The sequence below is a fragment of the Haemaphysalis longicornis genome, unplaced genomic scaffold (genome assembly GCF_048455015.1).
Source record: "Haemaphysalis longicornis isolate Haplotype H1 unplaced genomic scaffold, Haemaphysalis longicornis Haplotype H1 scaffold_5, whole genome shotgun sequence".
Lineage (NCBI taxonomy): Eukaryota > Metazoa > Arthropoda > Arachnida > Ixodida > Ixodidae > Haemaphysalis > Haemaphysalis longicornis.
Window position 1 is genome coordinate 80420869 of NW_027526385.1, and position 18663 is coordinate 80439531.

At 48.0% G+C, this 18663-nt stretch overlaps 5 non-coding genes across 5 annotated transcripts; all 5 read left to right on the top strand.

Moving 5' to 3' along the window:
• The first annotated feature begins 15848 nt into the window (after positions 1-15848).
• Trnag-gcc (transfer RNA glycine (anticodon GCC)) lies at positions 15849-15918 on the top strand. Its single transcript has one exon. It is a non-coding gene; the product is annotated as a tRNA-Gly (tRNA).
• A 560-nt stretch (positions 15919-16478) lies between these two features.
• Trnag-gcc (transfer RNA glycine (anticodon GCC)) lies at positions 16479-16549 on the top strand. The gene has a single exon. It is a non-coding gene; the product is annotated as a tRNA-Gly (tRNA).
• A 92-nt stretch (positions 16550-16641) lies between these two features.
• On the top strand, positions 16642-16709 carry Trnag-gcc (transfer RNA glycine (anticodon GCC)). Its single transcript has one exon. It is a non-coding gene; the product is annotated as a tRNA-Gly (tRNA).
• Positions 16710-16801: 92 nt separating this feature from the next.
• On the top strand, positions 16802-16872 carry Trnag-gcc (transfer RNA glycine (anticodon GCC)). Its single transcript has one exon. It is a non-coding gene; the product is annotated as a tRNA-Gly (tRNA).
• A 108-nt stretch (positions 16873-16980) lies between these two features.
• On the top strand, positions 16981-17051 carry Trnag-gcc (transfer RNA glycine (anticodon GCC)). The gene has a single exon. It is a non-coding gene; the product is annotated as a tRNA-Gly (tRNA).
• Positions 17052-18663: the final 1612 nt, after the last annotated feature.

Sequence of the window (18663 nt, forward strand, 5' to 3'; positions counted from 1 at the left end):
GCTTTCGCAAGCAGTTGTAGATAGCGTGTTTGAAGTTCAGACGCTTGAGACATCTACTATGCCGCGATCAAGAAATGTATTTCCTCCTTTGCAGTTAAGAAGCACGTTTCCTCATACGTGCTTCCTAAAAACGACGGACTTGCACAAAAAATTGGGCCCATCTCCCCGCGAGGGGGACTCGAGTAAATGCGTCGCATAGGGGGTGGGTGTATTGCGTTAACGTTTAGTGTTTGGGGAGTTGGTGGTAGTGAATGCGTTGTATCAGCAGCTTCTTGACGTAGTTTGAATGAGTCAAGGATATAAGGCGCGTTCGTAGCCTCCCATTCTGTGTCGGCTTTGTGGCGCAGTGGGTAGAGCACCATGTACATTGCGTTCCGCCCGCTGAGTCGAGGGATCGAAACCAGGCGCCAGATAGTATGTTTTGTTTATATAGTGTAGGGGGAGGGGTGCGGACTACGACTACGGACGTCAGCGCGGGTGACATCGTGAGTTACTGAAATGATCTGCATTTAAAAGACTAAACTCCAGGGACACTCACTCTAACGTCTGCAGTGTCCCAACACTGGGCACGCCACTTCACGCCCTGTCATTACCTTTCCCCTTTTTCTGTTTTAAGTGCAGAGCACTTTAGGGGCTCGCCTTGTCGTCGTAGCTCGCTATAACGCTCGATGTGAAGCGACTGCCGGAATCAGGTGGCGCAGCGAGATAACGGACCCAAGTAGAGCCCGGCGTACCAGTCGTAGGGCGTCCCGCAGAAGCTTGGAAAACTAAGCGGTTTAAATAGTCACAACCGTTCGAAACTTGTGAACCGCTGGCGCTTGTCATACACCTCCCCGTTATCTAGCGCAAAAAAAGCTGCAGCTACATATCAGGCAAAATACACGTAATTAACCGGCAGCGCCCGCGTACATTTAGTTCGGAACGCTTGTTGGGTTGGTTTTTACGATAGCAAGCGAAAAAAAAGTGGCAGTGCAACGCCGGCACGTGCGGGAGGAAAAACAAGCACAAAAAGAACAGAACTCCCGCTGGCGCTGTTTCAGGGGGCGCGCGAGCACTGCGAAGGCGGGAAATTTGAATTGCATTGGGTGGTACCAGTGAGCGGATAACGGCGCTACAGCCCGTTACGGCGAATCACTGCTCTGCACTTCCCACAGCTTTCACGTGGAGTGGAACGGCTTTATTTTTCTTTCTTCTTTTTTCCCCCCATTTTTTTCTCTTTTCCACGTGTAGGACAGCAAACCAGGCCATAGCCTCGTTAACGTTGCTTCCTTTCTTTTACCTTTTATGCTTTTTGCTTGCGTTAAACGAACATTTCGTTCGGGCGTAGAAAAAATTATTTGCCGCTTGCCCGAAGCTTCGGTCATACGTGCTGTTGGGCTAGTTGGTGCATAGCTGCTCACAAAATGTAGCTCTAAAACTCAACACACACAAAGAGGAAGACAAACAAAAGAGCATTTGTTTGGCTCTCTTACTGGGTATGTTCAGTTTTAGCGCTACATTTTGTGAGCTGCTCGAAGCTGCTTCCTCTTTGTAGGGTAAACCTTGTCTATAACAATGCCATCGGGACCGAAGCCTGACTTTGTTGTAAACGATGTTTTGTTAAAAGCGGTTATGATTTCTACATATGCACCCTTTTTTTTTGGGGGGGGGGCACTTAGAATAAAGGTCGTTATAATTTATAGCTTTACAGCATTGTGGAAAATTAAAGAAAAATTAGCAGTGGGTTAGCTCGGCTATGCCAGGATATACGTAGCGTGAGCTAAGGTTCAGCTGGTTAGTGTTAGCTTTCCTGGTTGTCTAGGATTAGCTCGATTATCCGGCTTACTGCTGCTTCAATGACACACACACGGTATACGCATTACATGACACATGTATATTTATCAAGCGGCTCCGGCGCAGCGTCACCAATCGCCCCAGAGCTAAGCTGGTTCCACAGGCGCACACCGGTTGTGCTGCGATGCACGAGCCATCGGTTCCACACCCGGCCGGCCACCCGTCGCATGTTCATCAAGTGGACCGGACCGCCACGTTCGGAACGGAGGTCGGCGAAGACGCTGGGCGCGTGGGTAGCGTGTGAGAGACGCGGGGCAGCGAGCAACGTTCTGTGCGCCGTGTGACGTCACTGCTCCTCGTGTATGCGCAGCACGGCTCTCTAGGAGCCACGCAAAACTGCTCAACCTCGGCCAGTGTAGCTCGCCCTACAAAACACGATAACGCCCGCTGCGCTATCGCGCTTAGAAGAGTGCAGTGATAACTGGCCGTGGTATACCGCGTCACAAGCCGTCTATTCCGTGAGGCTAAGGGTATTTCAGCAGATATACTGTAGCATGCCTAGTTCTGCAGCGAAAGCTGGTGGTACCGCCTCGCGAGAACCCGACCTTTTGACCTTTCCTTGAGCTTTGATCTTTCGCAACCGTTTTCGGTTGCGAGCGGGGTACACATAGCAATTACCAGATGATCGCAACTTTAGTTTGCTGCAGTGAGATTTCCCTGTTGCGGGCAGTGATATTTGTACCGCACACGCAGCCGAGATCGCTTGCGAAAGGGCAAGCGAGCGCCGCTCCCTCTCTATGGCGCTGCGATTTCCCCTTCTCCAGAGCCTTAGTAGTATAGAAGGCTCTGCCCTTCACTAGTTCTGGTGTGACGGCAATAGCGAAATGATTAGCAGTTTTCGCTATTCGCTAGGAACACTGCAAATGTCAGTTATGTATTTTCTGCCTCGACTTTGCTTAATGTTTTGTTCTTGTTCAACAATGTTGACAAGTATCAACATTGCCACTGGACGTTTAGGTTTGCTGTGTGTGTATATGAAACTATTGCGCAAATTCAGTTTCACTTTGGCCGGCTGACTGAATGGAGTCACAGACAGACAAACAGGCAAAAATTTCTGCGTTTAAGTAGCCCAAGAAAGACTATCGTTTTTAAAAATCAACTAACTTTAGATGACAAATTTCCCTGAAAGAATGCTTCCTCGCACTGTGAAAGCCATACAGACCAAAATAACGGAAACGAGTGGCGGCACTTCTGGCACTGGAGCTGCAAAATGACTTTTTTTTTTCTCTAAAGCTTGAGAGTTGCGTAACTTGGCCTTTGTTTTGCATTGGAACATTTATTTGAGAGCTACAGTTATAGCGTTTGTTAGCAGTCTTCTCCGAAATCTGAGCTGTCCTGGCATCCATAACTGCCTCCTCGCAACGCGGATGAGGTGGGATCTATACGCGATTCGTGTAAACTTCGCAGAAACTCAGTCTATAACATCCATCACGGAACAATCGGACCCCGAAAAGTTTGTGCTTACAAAAAAGTGTTTTCACAAGACGTATTCTCGAACTGCATGCGCGTTCCGTGTGGTTCATGCACGTTTGGGACCCGGAGACAGCGCCCTAAGAATGCTAAGAATGCCGCATGTTTGAAATACTTCACTGCGAGTGGTCAGACAACAGCGCGACGCAGACCCTGCAAAAAAACTACACACACACACACACACACACACACACACACACACACACACACACACACACACACACACACACACACACACACACACATATATATATATATATATATATATATATATATATATATATATATATATATATATATATATATATATATATAGTGAGAAAAGTCGACAGGCACGATTTCCGTTTGGAGCCAACAGTTTCGGAGTTGCCTTCTTCAGAGCAGCCTTAATATATATGTCATCATAACCATGCGCCCATTCTCTTTGGAAGATGTCTGCAGGCGGAGTAAAGAAAGATATCCTCACCGGAGGAAAAAACGAAGACAAAATTCTGCGCATCTAGAAATTCCGTACAGGTTCGAAGAACTTTCGGTGTAAGGAGGTCACAATGGATACAACAATGTTGACTCACTCGACATTTCAGACGATGACCGTCCTTCCCAAGAAACTTCGAGAGAAAAAAATATTGCTTCCATCGGAACTCCCTTCAGAAATATATATATATATATATATATATATATATATATATATATATATATATATATATATATAGTCACGTGTACAAGAAGTTTGAAGAGGACGACGACGAAGGGAACGCCTCCAGCCACCTCTCTTCAGCGCGTGCCGACGAACTGATGACGACAAGGAGGAAGAGGAGAGACACGTGAGACACGTGCAGCGAGCTGGGCGAGCTAATATGACCAAAAAAAAGAAAGACGCACGCCGAAAAAAGAAAAGGTTTAACGTTTCGGCCGAGGGACCGGCCTTCGTCAGAATAACGACTGACCGTCGTCAGAATTTGTCATTCTGACGAAGGGCGGTCCCTCGGCCGAAAGGTTAGACCTCTTCTTTTTTCGACGTATGTCTTCCTGTTTTTTTTGTCTAAAAAATATTTTCCTCCAATATATATATATATATATATATATATATATATATATATATATATATATATATATATATATATATATATATATATATATATCAGGGTGTCGAACCGAAAAAAATACCGGTTCGGTTACGGTTCGGGTTCGGGTGAAATAATTTCGTTCCGGTTCAGTTCCGGTTCGACAAAATCACGTGCCGAACCGGTTCGCGAACCGGTTCGGGAGCTTGAACCGGTTCGATGAGTTGAATTGTCACTGAAATTAGAAAAAAAAACATTTAGTAGTTTAAAGAGACAGTAAAATCAAAACACAAACAAAAATTCAAAATGCTGCTGTTCCCCAAGGGCAGTGGCGCAATTGCAAAGCAAACTTTAAATAATCACGAGATGTTAGAAAATAGATGAAGTGGTGACGATTTACCACCTACTTTCTCATCCAGACTTTATGTCAATTGTCTTAGCGACTATTCATAAAGCCATCGCCAAGAGACATGACGGTGGAATATATTTTCTGCCCTTTCATTTTTTGTTGAAATCGCAATCGTCGCTATGGAATCGCCCATCACGCTAACCTTGAAGCCTTAAATTTAGGTCTGCGTACTGGCGTGTTCAAATATCAGCGCTTAATACCAATGGCGCACATTTTTTTATATTTGTTATATTTATATTATATTTGTTTGTTTTATATTTGTTTTTTTATATTTATTATATTAGAAAAATCCTACTACAGGCACATAAATACTACCAATGAATTAGATCATTTGGTCACCCTGAATAATTTAGTAGCTGTCACCCTATCGAATGTGTTAGCCACACTTTTGTTAAAAGTAAGCTTTAGTTAACGCTCAGTCACTGCATTATTGCTCTGACCACTGCAATTCTTTTTGCGAAAGCTATACTGGATTTGTGCATTACAATCAGTATGTCATCGTACCGCCTGACCCCCGGCCATCGTTCCGTGTGCTACATTGCGTAATCTTATAACAGATTATGCTGTTACAAAATGAAAGGGAAATTTGACGCGCGGAGCATGAGGAGAACTTTTTTGGGTAGACGCTCTTTAATTCGTCCACAGCAGTACTCCCCTCTGACTCGCCGCGGTGGCTCAGTGGCTAAGGCGCTGCTGAGCGCGAGGTCGCGGGTTCGATTCCCGGCCGATGCGGCCGCTTTTCTGATGGAGGCGAAAAGCAAAAACACCCATGTGTACGAAATTTCGGCGCACGTTACAGATCCCCAGGTGGTCAAAATTCATCCGAAGCCCTCCACTACGGCGCGCCTCATCGCCTGTGCTGGGTCGGCGCGTTAAACCCCACAATCAAATCAAATCAGTACTCCCCTCCGGAACGAGTAGCAGTAGAAGTAATGTAGCGAGTTGGGCAGTCAGTACAAGTGCACCTTTGAAAAAAAAAGCAGATCTGAAAGAGACAAAACTGCAGAACAAGCAGAAAAGATGATCGCTCGGCGAATGGGACAGTGTGAGGTACCGACCTTCCTTTCTGCACGTGTCATCTGCTTTATTACTGTTTCTGCTTCCAAGACAAGGTCGAGGACTGCAGTTTCTTACCAAGAGATTAAGTGCGCACCTTAACAGTTTTCCCTGACATATCTGTTGTTATTTGTACTTGTAAAAAACGGAGCTTGTCCACTGTACTGTCCTCAAAAACGGTAGTGGGTAAGGGACATCGAGGCCACTTGTGGTCAGCAGCAAGCGGTTTAGCCACTGAGCAGCTCCTGCGGTCACACTTGTCAAATATTACAATTTGCAGGTGTCGGACCTTTTAAACAAATTATGAAATGGAAAAAGTTTGCACACATCGGGCTTTCGCTGCTGCGTACTGGAGCACTCCTGCAGCCTGATTGCTCCACTAAAGTTGCAGCTAGGGAAGGGCAAAGTCGTTTTATATCCCCTGCAAGCTGCGGAGAATGACATTTCGTTTGGTCAGCTTCCACTACGCTCGCGCTTCCAGCAGCAACAGTCCATTGCTACATTGGTGCTCATTCATTTCCCTTGTTGTTACATAGAGCGTGATAGTGTTCAATTGTCTGGAGGGGAAAGTGCGCGAGCAGGTACGAAGTTGATGGTACGTGAAAGAAAAAAAGGCCTGAATTGTATTGACTGTGCAATGTCAACAACAGAGGGTCGAACCGTTTCGGCATGAACCGGTAACCGTTATTTCTTTTTTCGGTTCAGTTCCGGTTCGGGTTCAGCATGCTCAAAAAATAGCGGTTCGGGTTCGGGTTCAGTTCCGGCAAAAATACCGGTTCAGTTCCGGTTTTCGGTTCGGTTCGGTTCCGGTTCGACACCCTGATATATATATATATATATATATATATATATATATATATATATATATATATATATATATATATATATATATATATATTAAGGTTAGTAGAGACATAGACACACGAGAAGGACATTAAAAATAAAAATAAAAGTTTACTGACGTTTCAGGAAGACTCTGAAGAAAGGGAGTCCTCTCCCTAAACGTCAGTAAACTTTTATTTTTATTTTTAATGTCCTTCTCGTGTGTCTCTGTCTCTACTAACCTTATTTTTTCGCGCTCTGTGTGAGTTTTTGTTTCCAGACTATATATATATATATATATATATATATATATATATATATATATATATATATATATATATATGGATAGGTAAAAGATAAGAAGGAAGGAAGTTCCACTTCCGAAACTGTTGGACTAATTTATAATAAACAAGTTAACCGCAAAGTTCTTATCTTTTACCTGAACGTTGCTTCTGGCCCGTTGCAAAACTCATCACACACACACACACACACACACACATATATATATATATATATATATATATATATATATATATATATATATATATATATATATATATATATATATATATAATACGAGTACCCATAGTACATAACGGAAAGCCTGCTGTCAAGAATGCTAAGAATGCATTGCGGGAGTGGTTTCGGGATTTTTACTGCTGCAATAGATTTTATGAAATGTTCGAAAAAAAGGGCGTGGAGGAAAACACGCTGCCGGGGTGGGAACCAAACAACCCACGATTTCACAACACCGGTCTGATGCCATACCATCTAGTCTGTGCTCCCCTGTATTTCCTTGGGAATTTATGTCACGCTTGAGGGAGGTAGCCAGCACCGCCCCGACAAATCGGGGGGATCCTTCTCTTTGAATCCAGAGGCCGTGACTCGAGCGTCTGATGAGCGGGCGTCTAGCGGATAGCCAGTTGGTTCGACATTAGTGAAAAGGTTTAAAGGCAAAAAAAAAACAAAAAAACATGTGGACGCCAGAATAAATTAACAATCTTGTTCGTTTCTTCTTGTGTCTGAGAAACGATCAACATTGTTCATTTATTCTCGTGTGCGTGTTTCTCTCTTTTTGCGCCTTTAAACGTTTTCACTCAAAAAAGAAAACGTGGTGTCGATTCCGCCATCTAGTGGCCCATATCTCATAACGTCAAGCAGCATTCGCACGTGTCCGCTTAATATTTGCGGATAAAACGAGTAAAATTTTGTAATTGTTAAACAAAACCACACATCGCGATTTGGGAGACGTAAGGGCGCTTTGCGAGCTCACAGTCCTATCTGAACTATTTCAGGGCGGCGAGGCTTAACACGAGCAGCGGCGGCCACGCCCCGCACCGGAGGAAAGCCCCGCACCCACGTCCGTCTGATAGATCTCGTCTTGTGACGCTCTCCTCGGTGCCACTTAACAACCATCACTTGTTAAACAACATCAGCGAAGATTGTTTTTATCGATTCTACCAAGCATTAGGAGCCGAAAGCAGTGTCTTTGCTGTAATCGAAACTCGAGGGCGTACTTAATCGACGCTGGCTGCACGACAACGGCGGTAACTAAACCTGCTCCTGTAAGATACCTCGCGGTAACTGATCTCGCATGCGCAGCCCACTCCCGCAATAGAGAGTTATAGCAGAGGGGAGAACCGATTCCGGTACGGTAACCGGTACACCTGCGCATGCGCAGAACTAGTTTTCCTCTGCGCACGCGCAGTAGCGCCGGTCCCTTACCGCGTACAGTACCGGGACCGGTTCTCCGCTCTGCTAAAACTCTAATTGATAGTTATAGCAGAGCGGAGAACCGGTCCCGGTACTGTATACCCGGTAGCGGACCAGCGCCACGCCACTGCGGTGCGCAGAGGGGGAGAGACCGGCTGGGCGACGCGCAGGTGCACCTGCCGTGTACCGGGCGTTGTACCGGGACCGGTTCTCCGCTCTGCTATAACTGTCTAATAACTAAATGGTAACGTAAACACTGTAACGGTATGCTAAAGCTCCCTGTTAGAGAGTTATAGCAGAGCGGAGAACCGGTCCCGGTACTGTATACCCGGTAGCGGACCAGCGCCACTGCGGTGCGCAGAGGGGGAGACCGGATGGGCCCATGCTGCATGAGCACCGACGTGTACCGGCCGCCGTACCGAAACCGGTTCTCCGCTCTGCTTTAACTCTCTGCATCTGGTTACGTGCCGTGCGGCTAGTTGAAGAACAGGAGGTTTGCATATGTTCGTGGCACAGTCATCACCAGAAAAGAAAAAAAAAAAAACCGGGCCATATCCACTAACGTGAAACCATGGGGAGGGGCGATTACAAATTTGGTTCGCAAAAGACGTTTTTTACCCGAAGAAAACGCAAGAACTATCGAAAAACTTTCAAATTTCGCGCTACAGTGAGGTGTTATAGGTAGGTGTGACGTATCATAGGCAAGCAATAAAAACATAATTTTCAGTGTGTTAACCGCACGTTAGCATTCAAGTGATGAGGTCAAATGGAACTGTAGGGGCCCCACTACCGTCGTCCAGTCATAATTCTTAGCTATGGGTTGGTTCAGCGGCCGCCAATCCAACAAAGCAGATTCTGTGACGTCATAGAAAAGTTGCCGGAAAGTGGCAGAGGAGTCGCCACCGCTGCGCATGTTTTCCCTAATATCTCCAGTATTTGGTCGCGGGTTCGATTCCTGGCCGTGGCGGCCGCTTTTCTGATGGAGGTGAAGAGCAAAAACGCCCGGATGTACGTGATTTCGGCGCACGTTAAAGATCCCCAGGTGGTCAAAATTAATGCGGAGCCCCGCGCGCCTCATCACCTGCATTGCGTCGGTGCGTTAAACCCTACAATCAATCAATCAATCAATCAATCAATCAATCAATCAATCAATCAATCAATCAATCAATCAATCAATCAATCAATCAATCAATCAATCAATCAATCAATCAATCAATCAATCAATATGTCCAGTATTTGTTCGAAGTTTGCGATAAAATTGGTATTATTGTTATTGTGCCAAAACCATCTTTAGAATGAACCAAGCTTGCATTTTGTCTTCATGACCCCTTTAACGCACACGAGCGACTCAGTTCCACGGCTCAAATACCCGCGAGCTGTCATCGATCAGCTCATAATTAATTTTTCCCCTCTCGCTCGTACGGGGTTGCCGAGGGAACTGGCGCCGTCCAGACGGCCTCGCCGCGACCTCCACATTCTCATAAGGGAGGAATTCCACGATCGCGGGGCGGATTAGATCGGCCGCGGACACGGCGGGGGCAGCTCGTGCGGTGCGTTTTTATGGAGCAACAGGTATAAAAGCGGCATTCTGCTCGCGTGCGGCCTTGCCCGCCGCGACGGAGCCGGTCAATGTCGCGCGGCTTCGTAGTATCGCGTCGAGGTTCGTTCGCATGCGGCATCTGCGGGGACCTTATTAGGCCTTGTTCGTTTAACCGCAGTCGTAGAAACTGGCTGGATGCGGAGCCAAGTCGACATCGAGCCGGCCTCCGGCTCGCGTTCTGCGATTTTACGGCGAAGCTGTATGTGCGCTTGGTTATGACCAATATTGCGTGCGCCTATCGAGTCGCGTTGACAAAGAATCGCACGCGCTGGATCCAGAGCTAGCGTAAAAGGCTCTGTCGCTCTCAATCTAATGCTCTCAATATCTTAAAAGAAATAACACTGAAATGAGCCGCTGAGACGACTCCGTCGTTACGCCGGGTTTCATTACCTGTCATAATTATTTAGTTCACAGTCAACACTCTTAATAAAAAAGGTCGTAAAACGGTAGTAACGGCCGTATTGACTAAATGCTTACGAACCTTACCACCCCGCGGTTTTGTACGTAGGCTCTGGCACTAACAACTGCATGGTTAGTAAATTAACTGAGTGTAGGAAGCAATACGCACTAGATTAAGGTCGTGCTTATGACTAGGTTGTGCATGGCCAGTTAGTAAATGCATGTAGCTCAGAAGAGTGCTATCGCTGGGACTTTACTAGTGGAGGTAGTCGTGCTTACCGCCTGCTTCAGTTTGCAACCCTGACTAGTGCTAAATTTACTACCTCCAATTACTAAGTGCCTAGTGTATACTGGGACAAGTAACTTGTTAGTATTCCATTAGTGAATGCCCCAACCTTTTTTTTAAGAGTGAAGTTGTAAATGCTACGGAATTACCTCCTGTTGTCAATAATGGGGTTTCTTCGCGAGGGAAACGGACAACCCCATGTTGGTCTGGAGCTATAACTCTTGTCTTTACGAGTTTTATTAAGTAATCAACACACAAAACCATAGGCACTACCATTACCAAATGGTGAGAGATAAAAAAGGTTACATTATCTAACTATGTATACGATGGATATTTTGTACACTTTCGCAGGTCTCCTGCTCCAGGCTCTCGGAAAACTATTGCCGGTGACAGCAGCGTATATAACCTAATTTGGATGCTGTTTACTGCACCCACCCGTCGGACACCTTTACAGAAGAGAATGGCTTCCAATTTTTTAAATGCAGAGCATTTCTTTAACTCACATGTAGCGTCCGATGTCTGTCCGCAACAGCTCAGAGCGCAGGCGCGCCCTCTCCCCCACTCCTCCTCTCCCGCATCACGCTACCCTCCTCGCTCTCAACAACAGGTCCGCACCCCTCCCCCTACACTATATAAAAAAAAATACTTACCGGCGCCAGGTTTCGATCCCACGACCCTGCGGGCGGAACGCAAGGTACATGGTGCTCTACCCACTGCGCCACAAAGCCGACACAGAATGGAAGGCTACGAACGCGCCTTATATCCTTGACTCATTCAAACTACGTCAAGAAGCTGCTGATACAACGCATTCACTACCTGTGGGCGGAACGCGAGGTACATGGTGCTCTCCCACTGCGCCACAAAACCGACACAGAATGAAAGGCTACGAACGCGCCTTATATCCTTGACTCATTCAAACTACGTCAAGAAGCTGCTGATACAACGCATTCACTACCACCAACTCCCCAAACACTAAACGTTAACGCAATACACCCACCCCCTATGCGACGCATTTACTCGAGTCCCCCTCACGGGGAGATGGGCCCTTTTTCCGTTCCAATTGTACCATTGCCGGCACGTACAGCCACTTAACAAACTACAAAACATCAGTAACAACAATATTTTGGTACTACGACTACCTAGTATCCTAATATCCCTCTGGCGCAAACGCTGTGATCAAAGCTACTGCTGTAACTTGTACGACATATCCGTGACTACCACGCTTCCTTACAGCGCAAACATGCCGCCATTGAATCGGTACCTACTGCTGTTACCGCCTTCGTCACAACTACCAACATTTGTTACTTTTACGATGCGGAACTATATACTACCGGTCTTGCCACTGTGCCAGAAGTGTTAGAAATTAGTAGTGCTCTTGTAACTCCGGCGTCTCACATCGCTGGAGATACAGCACCTATACAATACGTTCTGAAATTCGTTTGTCTCTCCTTTTTGAATACCGATGTTCTCGTAATGTGTGTGCGCAACTACGCGTGCTCTAACTGCGCGGGGCGCCAAGGTTAAGTTCCCAGCATATGTAAAATAGGTTACGTGCGACTAAATTGGAATTTGAGTTTAGCCCGCGGCCCCTTGCCTCTATAACTTGCAATCAAAAATTGCGCTGTTTAGGTTAGATACCAATTACAATTTGTAACAGAAACAAAGTAGCCACGAAACTTCTTCCCAGTGACTGGAACTGTAGCGCGCTACCTTTTGAAAATTGCCAGATAGTCACCTTTTTCACCCAGGTAACTAATTTACTTAAGTAACTAATTAAGTAACTATATTAAGTAACTAAGGTTACTTCCAACGTATATAGTTGAATTCCAGAAACCATGATGAGCTGTTCTGCCGTCTCCTCGATACTATAAACTCTCACGAAATCTTCACATTGACACCGTAATATTCCTCTTATCGCAAAAGGCGGTGTTGTCTGAGAGGCCGTCGTCAGTATTGCTCTTGAACCCATGGAGCCCCAGAAGGGCGCTTTATTTCTCAATAATGTTCTGCAACCGCCCGCGCAAACTCCTGATCCGTTCACTTACCCTCGCTCCCCTCCCATTTTATTTTTTTACGCCTTTCAAACGAAGCCTTAATTTTATATCCGGCCTGACGGAACTCGGCGGATATGGTGAAACAAACTTGTTTGTGCGCACTCTTCTGAGATTCTATATACAGCCATGAAAGTGCAAGTTTTCAGATAGCAGACGATGTCCAAAACGCGAAACTTCGAAGTTACCTTGCGTCAGCGCCTGCCAACATCCGCTGAGTGCGCGGGAGTAGCAGCCGTGAGCGCACTAACGCAACGTACCAGAATTAATGGCTAGCCGGCGACAGAGACTTTAAAATAACAACACAGGACGGATGGCGCGTGCGTCAGAACGACCACGTTGTGCAAGTCGAGGCTCTCGGAAAACTATTGCAGGCGACAGCATCGTATATAACCTAATTTGGATGCTATTTACTGCACCCACCCGTCGGACATGTCGTGCGTGCGACCTACGCGTGTTTCGCCCGAAATGGTGTCAACCACGCTAACGTACATTGCACACAACCAAAACAAAATAGCATTTAAGTTGTACGTGAGACAGGCGACAGGAACCAACAAGAGGACAACGAGGCCGTCAAGATAAATATCTGTATTCCGTGTGCACGTCTATTAACGTATAAATATGTGCGGCTAGCATACGACGTGGATTACTGGCGGCCCCGACGGGGTTGCAAGCGGCGCCGCCTACGCGTCATCAACTTTGCAGGTTGGAAAGTGCTGACGTCACACCATCGCGTGCCGAAGGAAGGAGGGCACATATCGGTGCGCTCCCGGAGCCCAGTTCGCGGAAATCTCGCCGGCTGCCACTTGATGCTGCGAGATCGTGCCGTGCTGGGCCGAGGGTAGGCCAGGCCATGCACTTAAGGGAACCGGTCCTCGCGACAAGAACAAAATCTGTTGCGTGTGGAGGGGGGCAGGAAAGAAAATGCCGGTCATTACACGGGGAACATTACAAAGAAGCTCGCTCGGTCATGCGAGATTTTTTTTCTTTTGGTATTGTCTTACCGCAACAGCCTGTCTGCATAGGCTCCCGTGCACGTTTTTCTGAATGAGTAAGAGCTGTAGCTAATTGGCGTTCTTGGGAGCCGAAGTAATTGACTCTCAAGGCTGCCGCATTGTGCTCTATGAAGCGTAGGTGAATGTCATTATCGTTCCCTGGAGTAGAGACTACCCAGTCCCACAGTGGCGGGCCCTGTGAAGCAACGTGCAAAGAAATTTTAATTACTCGTAGAAAGAGGGGCTCAAGGGGCGATGCTGAAAGAATAGCTCTTCAGCAAGCCTGTGCCTCGCACAGCCTATCCTCCACTTTATTCAGAAGATTAGGCGAGGAAGAGAAAGCGAAACGGCCGAAAAAGATGCAGCCCTTTGAAGTCTCTCTCTCTCTCTCTCTCTCTCTCTCTCTCTCTCTCTTGGCACAATGAAATTCTTTGGATTTTAGTTATTCATTTTTACAGTTGTTAACGCTGTAACTATTGTTCCTACTTAATGTTTTTTGTGCATATTTTAATATTTAAATGTTTGTGCATTTTAAGGAAACTTTATTGTTCAACAACCTTTGCCGCCGTGGAGACGGCGGGCATGCAGTTTTTTCAGGGGACATTTGGAAACAAAAGGCAGTGGGCCGTACGCAGTTATATCGACTTGATTTCACCACTACAACACCTTATTCACCGAACAGTCCATATACGAATTTCAGGTACACTGTACCTATCAACCTCACCACGGTGTTCCTCAGGGTTCCGTGCCGGCTCCTCTTCTGTTCAGCGTCTCTATGCTACCGCTTTCCGTATGTCTAAGCGCTATCCCAACTCTAGAAGGTACTCATTTGCGCTGATGATATAACTGCAGGGTCAACGCCCCCCTTTCTGAACTTGACCAGTTAATTTACCGCTCTCCAAATGGTCCGAAGAATACACGGGCAGGCGGTGCCCATCTTCAGACCCCCCCCACCTCGTTATTCCCGTTGACCAGTATGTGCATGGGGCCACCGCTCACAACAACCTACTCTCCGCGTCTGTTCATTCGTGGCGTTTCTGATACCAAGCCTTGCCGTCCATAATTAATGTTGTGCAAGCCCTTGGCTTCGAAAAATGAATAAAAGTTTACGCAGATGCGTCAGCCAGAGCGATGGCGCAACAGCGATCATACCGCCCCTCGTATGTTTTATTTGCAGCTCAGCACACTACACGAACTAGTTGGTCGTCCAACGCAGACTTGCCTGCGTAGCCACGCAGGCAGCCACCCCTATGTGGCGGCTGCTGCGTCGTCATACGTCCCTTCAAGAAACCGCTCCTTCATCTGACCTGTCCATAATACCTCAATGACTATTTATCTCTATTAAGTTCTCTAACAGTATTCATTCTACCGCACTCGGTTACTATTCTAAAGCCCCCTCCACACACATCCTTTTCGTCAGCCGTGGATGTCACAACCGACGTCAACATCCACGGCCCCCTCATGACTACTGCATGACTATGAAAATTCCTTCTGGGTATCCTGGTCCTTGTGCAAGACAGAAATGTCGGTGGACACATGAGGTAAAAAATTCGTGGACGAAGAATTACTGATAGTGCAAGATAAGGGCAACGAAGACTATAAGAGTAGTCTTCTTTCTGCAATGGACAGAAGTGTGCTTCTGATGGCGACGACTTGCAGCACCAGGGAAAGATTGATTGATTGATTGATTGATTGATTGTAAGGTTTAATATGCCGACGCAACGCAGGCGATGAGGCACGCCGTAGTGGAGGACTCTGGATTAATTTTGATCACCTGGGGATCTTTACGTGCGCCGAAATCTCGAACACACGTGCGTTTTTGCTTTTCGCCTCTAGCAGAAAAGTGGCTCCCGTGGCCGGGAATCGAACCCACGTTCCCGTGCTCTGCAGCACAACGCCTTAGCCACTGAGCCACTGCGGTGGGTGCCTGGGGAAGACGGTGCTTGGTACAAAAGACACGCGGAGAGATAGGGAATAGTATAGTAGCATTATTAATATTGAACAATAGGACCCGTGTTTCAAGTATGAGGATCAATACAGAACAAAGGATAGAGGGGCTAGCAAGGCGGTCAGCGCGACGTCGACCTGCATTCAAACTGTACGCTAGATCCTCCGTATCCAAACGACGTCTTTGCACCGCACGAACACCGGCGTCGGTATTCAGTGGTAGAATACTCGCCTGCCACGCGGGTGGCCCGGGTTCGATTCCCGGCCGATGCATATTTTTTAGAAGCGAAGGCATCTCATTCACCCGCCTTGTCCTTGCATCCGGAGTCGGCGTCGTCGTCGTTGTCGGCGTCCACCCCTCCGCCATTCTCCTCGCCGCGTCAGCTTCGCTCTCCGCCGCTCACCCCCTCTCATCTCCGATAGCGAACACTCTCTCGCGAGGAGCATTGGATTGGATTCGATTGGATTGGCTTGGATTGTATTGGCTTGGCTTAGATTTGGATTGGATTGGATTGGATTAAAGAGGATTGTGTTGGATTGTGTTGCGTCATTTCCGCGGCAGACGCACTGGCGCCGGCGCGTCCCCTCACCGTTATGCGCGCTATAAAACGCGGTGCCTGCGCCGCTCCGCTCCATCGTTCCAGCGCCGTTCCTCCGCTGTCCAACGCTGCAACGTGAACCCCATATGCGTCGCATCTACACAGAGGTTCCCGCGAGGGGAGGTGGGAGTTTTTCTTTTTTGTAGGGGCATGGCAGTAAACGGCGACCTACATTCAAGCTGTAAGCTAGACCATCCGTATCCAGACGACGGATTTGCATCCGCTGGGACGCCGGCGTCGGTGGTTCAGTGGTAGAATACTCGCCTGCCACGCGGGTGGCCCGGGTTCGATTCCCGGCCGACGCCAATTTGTTTCTGTTTTGCGGGAGCATGGCAGTAGATGGCGTACGCTAGACCTTCCGTATCCAGACGGCGGCTTTGCGTACGCACGGACACCGGCGTCGGTGGTTCAGTGGTAGAATACTCGCCTGCCACGCGGGCCCGGGTTCGATTCCCGGCCGACGCCAATTTGTTTCTGTTTTGCGGGAGCATGGCAGTAGATGGCGTACGCTAGACCTTGCGTATCCAGACGGCGGCTTTGCGTACGCACGGACACCGGCGTCGGTGGTTCAGTGGTAGAATACTCGCCTGCCACGCGGGTGGCCCGGGTTCGATTCCCGGCCGACGCAATTTTTTTTCTTTTTTGCGGGGACATGGCAGTAGATGGCGACCTATATTCGAGCTGTACGCTAGACCTTCCGTATCCAGACGACGGCTTTGCGTAGGCACGGACACCGGCGTCGGTGGTTCAGTGGTAGAATACTCGCCTGCCACGCGGGTGGCCCGGGTTCGATTCCCGGCCGACGCATATTTTTTTTCTTTTTTGCGGGGGCATGGCAGTAGAGGGTGAAATGACATTAGATTTTTATTTAGGCTTGTGTGTTTACATAAAAAGACAGCATGTCGCACTGCCTCCCCCTCACACTTCGTCATGCGTCGCCGCCGCGGAGCGTCTTTTCACGCTGAGACCCTCAGTGCGATTTCCAGCATCCACGGGGTCTGCCAAAGCGCACTGAAGGCGTGCTACACGGGCTGCGACTTAACGTTGCATACAACCGAAGCTTCTTGTTTAAGTTGGGCTGGGTAGAGTCGCCATTGTGTACAGTGTGCTGCTCTACTACTGACAAGATCAGGCACATTTTAAGCCACTGCCCGCGATATGCCAGTGAGCGGGAAACAGCATCGAAGGCACTTGTGCGACTACGACGCGGAGGTCCTCTAGAACTCTCACACTTCCTTGGACCCTGGCGAAATCGTGATGAGGTGCTGGGTATAAAAACTCTGCTTACTTTTCTTGCGGAAACAGAGCTGGAAGAGGTTCTTTGAACCCTCTGAGCATATACATTTTATATAGGTGTGCATTTCCCCTCCCCCTCCCCTTTCTTCCTTTCCTTTTCTTTTTCTCTCTATTTTCCGCTGTCACCTCACTGCATTCACCCCATCTGGAGTAGCAAGCCGTACCGTTAGTGGGGCTGACCTCTTCAGCTTTCATTAAAGGCGTTCTCTCTCTCTCTCTCTCTCTCTCTCTCTCTCTCTCTCTCTCTCTCTCTCTCTCTCTCTCTCTCTCTCTCTCTCTCTCTCTCTCTCGTGGGGGCTCAGCATAGTGCCCTAACCATCACACTTTGGTCACACTTTCCTCCGCCGGTTTCGTTCTGTCTTCGTTCGTTCGGTTACGACGCCGTCGCCGATGTCAAACCACAGCAAAAAGGGCTGCACACGAGAAGAGAAGGCAGAGTTGAGCCGAGCAAAAGATGTCAGTTCAACCCGTGGTACACACAAAACCACCGTAGTCACCATGGTGCACGGGGAGAGAAGAACCACGATTACATACACTAATGAGGTGTGCCACCTGATAGAAAAAACCTTCAGCTCCATGTCCTGCTCCGGCGTATTGAACCACACAAGTTTAACCCAGAACTCTACTTCTACCGTCCTTCACCTCACCCGCTGACGTAAACGGACACACGCGCACGCAAACAGGCAGCTGTGAACATATATCCGGAAAACAAGTGCACGCGGACCCCTAAAAAATCCTAAACGCTCAAGTTTCATCTGCGCGCCACCGTAGCAGACGATCGGTCGACGCGCGTTCCGATCGTCTGCAGTGAAATCCTCCGTACCGCCGGGTCGAAAGAGTTCTCCAGCCGCTGACGTTGCTGTTTGTTCCGCATGGGGCAGAAGACTGGATTAAGGGCTCAGGGCTCTGACGACAGAACCTTCCCGGTGCGTAGATGCACATACGGGCGTCATCCTCGTACGTTTACGATACAACGCATTACGCACGAGACGCTTTTTGAACGGGATTTCCCGAGCGCGCGTGTATGTGCGTATCGACGCCGTTTCCCGGCGGTGGTGGCAACGCGTTCACCGCGGCATCGCATTTCTGCATTGCCCGCAGCAGTGGACGGTAGGGGAAAGAA